Below are 7,474 nucleotides of genomic sequence, written 5' to 3' on the forward strand. Positions count from 1 at the left end.
AGGCCCTGCCACAACCGAAGGGACCAGTAAAGCCGTACAAGGCTGGGAGCAGAAAGGAACCCACGTCGCAGGCCATACAGGCGAGAATACACCGAAAGCTCGGAAACGTGGGCAGTTACCCTATAACGAGGAGATAGCCAGAAGGAGCGCAGAAAGCACGGTAGGCCTACACCCTCACCCTGACCAGGGCCAATTTCCCCGTTGCTCTCAGACATCCAGGTCCCCTCCTAGCTGGGACTGTTTGTGGGTCAGTTTACCTGTTTTAGTAAAGACCCTGGACTGCAACCTGTTGTCTGTGTGCTCCTTGCTCCTCCAGCACTATCAGCACTGGGACTCTCACTACCATCACTCCCACCATCCACTATACTGCCCTGGGGCCGCACTCTTCCCGTGGGGAGTCACACTACCCTAGCTGCACACCTCATCAGCCCCAGCGGTCTGCATGCAGCGGCGGTTCCTAATAACCGCAATCCACGGGTGGCGTAGTCGGACATAAACATCAGCACATAACGGACTACCACTGGCCTGACCACCCTGAGCCACGGAACCGGGTTGCCACTACTACTCCCACCGTTTCCCTAATTGCCCGGATCCGAGTGCCCCACGGCTCAGGGGGCGAGTCACAAGCAGCTGTCAAAAATTTGGCAGTATAGTATTGCAGCCTGTGGGTGGGTGGGTGAGCGACTGGCTATATACTTGCGCTTGCATTCCAGGGACTGGGGTAGGGACAACTGAACGCTGCAAAGGGACAAGACGTGGACGGTGATGGTTGCAAGTCTGCAATGACAGGTACAGGGTGGGAGGCATCTTCACATGCACCATGGAAAAGGATTGGAGTGCACGCACAACAGCGGAAGAGGCAGTGGTGTCACCCACAGACACTGTTTCTGGACCTTGGCATTCGGCCCAGCTAGTCAGGTTCTTTGCTGTCATGCGCCTGAGCATGCTGGTGGTGGTCAGGCTGGTAGTTTTGGTGCTCTTGGTGGCCTGGCAGATGTTGCAAATGGCCTTTTTGGGGTTATCTAAACAGTCTTTAAAAAAGAACCAGACTTGGAAAGACCTAACAGTTGAACTGGCAACTTCCGTCATGTTGGTGTTCCGCGGAGCAGTTGCCCGCCTTGTGTCTGTGGCCACCACACTGCTTGTTCCTGCCTATTGTGGTGCTACGCCTCCCTCCCCCTGTATGCTGCTGTCCTCGCTCTGCATGTCCCCTTGCCAGGTCGGATCAGTGACTTCATTGTCCACCGCTTCGTCTTCCACTTCCGCACCCTGGTCCTCCTCCTGACTTTCTGTCCATTGTGTCTTATCATCAATAGTGTTGAGCGATACCTTCCGATATCAGGAAATATCGTATCGGATTGGATCGGGCCGATACCCAAAAAGTATCGGATATCGCCGATTCCGATACCGGAAACCAATGCAAGTCAATGGGACACAAATATCGGAATGAAAATAAACCCTTTCTTTCCTTGTAGGTTAATTCTACATGAAGTAAAACAACTAAGAATAATGTAGAATGACATGAAAAGCCGGCAATTCATCAGCGGCATACACCGGTACCCGACAATTTACAACAGAAAGAATAGAGCATCACACATAGATTAGATAGATAGAAACATGTCAGTCACATATATATGAAGTACAGTGACAGTGTTGCTTACTGTACTTGTCATTTAGTGTAAAGGATTTATTAAAAAAAATATTAGTGTTTTCGTGCACCGTCTCTTTAAAAAAGCCGGCCGGCAATTCAGCAGCGGTACCCGACAATTTATAACAGACAGAATAGAGAATCACACATAGATTAGATAGATAGAAACATGTCAGTCACATATATATGAAGTACAGTGACAGTGTTGCTTACTGTACTTGTCATTTAGTGTAAAGGATTTATTTAAAAAAATAATAGTGTTTTCATGCACCGTCTCTTTAAGAAAGCCGGCCGGCAATTCAGCATCTGTACCCGACAATTTAGAACAGAAAGAATAGAGAATCACACATAGATTAGATAGATAGAAACATGTCAGTCACATATATATGAAGTACAGTAACAGTGTTGATTACTGTACTTGTCATTTAGTGTTAAAATAAAGGATTTATTTAAAAAAAAATTGGCGTGGGGTTCCCCTTAATTTTAGGCTCTAGCGGAGGTTAAGCAGACAGCTGGGGCAAATGTTTGAAGCCTGGGAAGGGGGTAATACCCACGGAGCTTCCCAGGCTACTAATATCAGCCCCCAGCTGAATACCTAGCCTTTACTAGCTATTAAAATGGGGGAACCCCCCCAAAAAAATAACGTGGGGTCCCCCCTAATTTAATAGCTAGCACAGGCTAGGCAGACAGCTGGGGGCTGATATTAATAGCCCAGGAAGGGTGCCATGAATATTGGCCCCCTCCCAGGCTAGAAACACCAGTCGTCAGCCGCCCCAGAAATGGCGCATCCATAGGATGCGCCAATTCTGGCACTTAGCCTCGCTCTTCCACGCTGCCCTGGTGCGGTGGCAGGGGGTAATAGGGTTGGGGTTGATGTCAGCTTATAATGCCAGCTGACATCAAGCCCAGGTTAGTAATGGAGAGGCGTCTATAAGACACCCCCATTACTAACCCCATAGTCAAAGTTAAAAGAAAACACAAACACCCAGAGTAAAGTCCTTTAATTGAAATAAAGACACAATTCTTTATTGTTCTAAATTAAACCATACTTACCATCACGCCCATTCCAGCTGAAGCCAACGATCTCCTGCAATAAAAGAAAAATAATAAAGCAACCTCATCCTTACCTTTCGATGGTTCCCAGGACAGCTCCAGCTCTGCTACATCGAGATGACAGGCTGGACCGCAGCAGAAAGCTGCCATCCAGCCTGTCATCCCGCAGACACTGAGAAGCGCAGGCATGCTTGCGCTCCTCAGTGTCTCTCTGTGACGTCATCCAGATGAGCCGAGTTCATGTCCAATGAACTCAGCTCACCTCATGCACGTCACTGACAGCGTGGGAAAGTTCTCCTGCACTCAGCGCTTCAGCGTGAGAATTCTCCCACGCTGTCAGTGACATACATGAGGTGAGGTCATGTCCAATGAACTCAGCTCACCTCATGCACGTCACTGACAGTGTGGGAAAATTCTCACGCTGAAGTGCTGAGTGCAGGAGAATTTTCCCACGCTGTCAGTGACGTACATGAGGTGAGCTGAGTTCATTGGACATGACCTCGGCTCATCTTTATGCCGTCACAGCCAGACATTGAGGAGCACAAGCATGCCTGCGCTTCTCAGTGTCTGCGGCAGCGTTCTGCTGCGGTCCAGCCTGTCATCTCGATGTAGCAGAGCTGAAGCTGTCGTGGGAGCCATGGAAAGGTAAGGATGATGTTGCTTTATTATTTTACTTTTATTGCAGGAGATCGTTGGCTTCAGCTGGAATGGGCGTGATGGTAAGTATGGTTTAATTTAGAACAATAAAGAATTGTGTGTTTATTTCAATTAAAGGACTTTTTTCTGGGTGTTGTGTTTTTTTAAATACTTTACTAGAAATTCATGGTGGTCATGTCTAATATTGGTGTGACCCCATGAATTTTGGGCTTAGGGCCAGCTGATAATACCAAGCTGGCCTTAACCCCTTTATTACCCAGTGAGCCACCGCACCAGGGCCCTGGATGAGTTGGGTACAGCGCCAGAAGATGGCGCTTCAATGAACGCGCCATTTTCTGGGGCGGCTGCGGACTGCAATTTGCAGCGGGGGTGGCCCAGAAAGCTTGGGTCTCCCTGCGCTGCGGATTCCAGCCCCCAGCTGCATAGTTGTATCTGGCTGGGCACAAAAATAGGGCGAAGCCCCAAGCATTTTTTTTTTTAATTATTTCATGAAATTCATGGAATAATTAAGAAAAAAAGGGCTTCCCTATATTGTTGTGTCCAACCAGGTACAAATAGGCAGCTGGTGGTTGGGGGCAGCCTGTTCCTGCCTGCTGTACCTGGCTGGACACAAATATAGGGCGAAGCCCCACGTCAATTTTTTTTAAAATAAATCCTTTATTTTAACACTAAATGACATTTGAGGAGTTAATAAAGATGCAGTCCCTAAATTATTATTTATTTTTTAATTAATTTTTCCCAAAACTTTTGACGTGGGCTTCGCCATATTTTTGTATGCCAGCCAGGTACAGCATCCAGCTTCTATGAAAGCACCATTTTCCGGGGTGGCTGCGGACTGCAATTTTCAGCGGGGGGGCAGAAAGCTTGGGCCTCCCTGCGCTGCAGATTCCATCCCCCAGCTGCCTAGTTGTACCTGGCTGGACACAAAAATAGGGAGAAGCTTCACGTATTTTTTTTTTTTAATTATTTCATGAAATTCATGAAATAATTAAGAAAAAAAGGGCTTCCCTATATTGTTGTGTCCAACCAGGTACAAATAGGCAGCTGGTGGTTGGGGGCAGCCCGTTCCTGCCTGCTGTACCTGGCTGGACACAAATATAGTGCGAAGCCCCACGTCAATTTTTTTTTAATTATTTCAGGAAATTCATGAAATAATTAAAAAAAAATTATGTGGGGCTTCGCCCTATATTTGTGTCCAGTCAGGTACAGCAGGCAGGAACGGGCTGCCCCCAACCACCAGCTGCCTATTTGTACCTAGCCGGACACAACAATATAGGGAAGCCCTTTTTTTCTTAATTATTCCATGAATTTCATGAATTAAAAAAAAAAAAACGTGGAGCTTCGCCCTATTTTTGTGTCCAGCCAGGTACAACTAGGCAGCTGGGGGCTGGAATCTGCAGCGCAGGGAGGCCCAAGCTTTCTGGGCCCCACCCGCTGCAAATTGCAGTCCGCAGCCGCCCCGGAAAATGGCGCGTTCATAGAAGCGCCATCTTCTGGCGCTGTACCCAACTCATCCAGGGCCCTGGTGCGGTGGCTCACTGGGTAATAAAGGGGTTAAGGCCAGCTTGGCATTATCAGCTGGCCCTAAGCCCGAAATTCATGGGGTCACGCCAATATTAGACATGACCACCATGAATTTCTAGTAAAGTATTTAAAAAAAACACAAACACCCAGAAAAAAGTCCTTTAATTGAAATAAACACACAATTCTTTATTGTTCTAAATTAAACCATACTTACCATCACGCCCATTCCAGCTGAAGCCAACGATCTCCTGCAATAAAAGAAAAATAATAAAGCAACCTCATCCTTACCTTTCCATGGCTCCCACGACGGCTCCAGCTCTGCTACATCGAGATGACAGGCTGGACCGCAGCAGAACGCTGCCATCCAGCCTGTCATCCCGCAGACACTGAGAAGCGCAGGCATACTTCCACTCCTCAGTGTCTGGCTGTGACGGCATCCAGATGAGCCGAGGTCATGTCCACGGGAGTAGTAGTGTCACATCGGCCTATGTCTGCCTGCACGCACAGACACCCCGCACACACACCCCGCACACACACACACCCCGCACACACACACCCCGCACACACACCCCGCACACACACACACCCCGCACACACACACCCCGCACACACTAATCATGACGGGTCTGGGAGGTGAGGCTGACCTGTGCGGCCGTGGGAAAGTTCATGTGAGTTCATGCAGTCAAGCATGAACTCACATGAACCCTCTGAGGGCACCGCGGCTACTTCAAATGAACAGCTGATCGGCATTACCTGATACCTCAGCTGTTCATTTGAAATAACCGGCGGGAAAGCGCAGCACAGAACGGGAAAGCCGGCGGTGAAGTCTTTTCACTGCCGGCTTCCCCGCCCGGGTCCTTCGCTCCTTGGTGCTGCGCTCCCTGCCCGGTCCTAATTTACGATTGGGATTGGAGGTGGCGAGGGGAGCGGAGGATCGGGGTGGGAGGCTGCGGGGAAGCAGTATGGGGCTGTGTGATTGTTTAAAAGCCGGCGGCTTTTTACCGCCCGCCGGCTTTTAAACAATCAGGAGAATTCTCCCACGCTGGGATGGCATTCTGATGACAAGCTGGATCGCAGCTGAGCGCTGCCATCCAGCTTGTCATCCTTCACAGACACTGCAGAGCGCAGGCATTATGGGAACTTCCGATTCCGGTATTCGATATTATAAAAGTATCGGAATTAAGTATCGGAATTCCGATACAGTGAATATCGGCCGATACCCGATATTTCAGTATCGGAATGCTCAACACTAATCATCAACCATCTTTTCAACAGTAATTGCAGTTTCCCACAGTCACCTTCGGGTGACCAATGCTGCTCAAATCGCTACATGCGATCTTCTGTTGCCCTGCTTGAAACTGGCCGTCCGAGGGGCCCGAATCTATCAATGGAAAAGTGAACAGCTCTTGGGGTAACCCTGGACTCTAATCTCTCCTTCAAACCACATATCCAAGCTCTTTCCACTTCCGTGCGGACCGAGCGAGAGGCCAGAATCTATAAATGGAAATATGAACAAAACAGCTCTTCGGAGAGTCCAAGTATGGGATCAGTTGTCTCAGGGCACTCGGAATGGTGGGAGGAAAGAGGGTGAGGAAGATGCCGACTTAAGTAAAAAAAATCTCCTGGATCCGCACATTCCTCAACCACGAATCTACAAAAACACTAGTGCACGCCCTCATCATCTCCCGTCTCGATGACTGCAACCTCCTGCTCTGTGGCCTCCCTTCTAACACTCTCGCATTTCTCCAATATATCCTAAACTCTGTTGCCAGACTAATCCACCTATCCCCCCGCTATTCCCTGGCCTCTCCTCTCTGTCAATCCCTTCACTGTCTCCAGTTCAAAACCCTAACCTTGGCATGCAAAGCCATTCACAACCTGTCTCCTCCATACATCTGTGACCTAGTCTCCCAGTACTTACCTGCACGCAACCTCCGATCCTCACAAGATCACCTTCTCTACCCTCTTATCTCCTCTTCCCACAATAGCATACAAGATTTCTCCCGTGCATCCCCCCAACTCTGGAACTCTCTACCCCACCATTTCTGACTCTCACCTACTGTTGAAACTTTTAAAAGGAAGCTGAACACCCACCTCTTCCGACAAGCGTACAACCTGCAGGAACCCTCGCTCCACCACACCGTTGCACGATCAGCTTTGTCCTCACCTACTGTATCCTCATCCATCCCTTGTAAACTATGAGCCCTCGCTGGCAGGGTCCTCTCCTCTCCTGTACCAGTCACTGTCACATTTTTGTTCAAGATTATTGTAATTGTTTTTGCAATGTATACCCCTTTTTCACATCTAAAGCGCCATGGAATAAATGGCGAAAAAGTAACAATAATAATGTGGTCCAGACTCACGGCTAATGAGACTGGACCACATTATTATTGTTACTTTTTCGCCATTTATTCCATGGCGCTTTAGATGTGAAAAAGGGGTATACATTGCAAAAACAATTACAATAATCTTGAACAAAAATGTGGAAGACAGGGTGGTGGTGGCAAAGTGACTGGAAGCATTATCTGCTATCCAACCAAAAACCTTTTCTCACAGCTCTGGCTTCAATAGTGGTGTTCCGCGGCCCCCTAG

The sequence above is a fragment of the Phyllobates terribilis genome, unplaced genomic scaffold (genome assembly GCF_046119375.1).
Source record: "Phyllobates terribilis strain yellow unplaced genomic scaffold, ASM4611937v1 Scaffold_19__1_contigs__length_20705806, whole genome shotgun sequence".
Taxonomy (NCBI): Eukaryota; Metazoa; Chordata; class Amphibia; order Anura; family Dendrobatidae; genus Phyllobates; species Phyllobates terribilis.